Below are 386 nucleotides of genomic sequence, written 5' to 3'. Positions count from 1 at the left end.
TTACTAACCATAAGCAACTTCACACTGTAGAGAAACCCTACACTTGTGATGAATGTGGGAAAGTTTTTAACTGGTCCTTAAGCCTTACAAAACATTAGATAATACACAATGGATGGAAACTCTACTAATGTTAAGAATGTGACAAATTCTTTAGTGTATTATTATCCTTTACTAAACATAAGGTAGTTCATCTGGAGAGAATCCCAACAAATGTGAAAAATGGGACAAAATTTTAACAATTTCTCAACACTTATTACACACAATTCATACTGGAGAGAAATCCTACTAGCACGAAGAATGTGGCAAAGCCTTTTACGAGCCCTCAATTCATAGCAGACATAAAATAATTTATATTGGAGAAAAACTCTACAAACCTGAAAGATGGG

The 386-nt window shown here is 33.7% G+C and overlaps 1 pseudogene; it reads left to right on the top strand.

Moving 5' to 3' along the window:
* The window catches only part of LOC105535323, a 20,505-nt pseudogene extending 20,216 nt beyond the window's left edge, over positions 1–289 (top strand).
* The last annotated feature ends 97 nt before the right edge of the window (positions 290–386 follow it).

Source organism: Mandrillus leucophaeus, unplaced genomic scaffold, assembly GCF_000951045.1.
Source record: "Mandrillus leucophaeus isolate KB7577 unplaced genomic scaffold, Mleu.le_1.0 Scaffold1446, whole genome shotgun sequence".
Taxonomy (NCBI): Eukaryota; Metazoa; Chordata; class Mammalia; order Primates; family Cercopithecidae; genus Mandrillus; species Mandrillus leucophaeus.
This window is presented reverse-complemented; position numbering and strand designations above follow the sequence as displayed.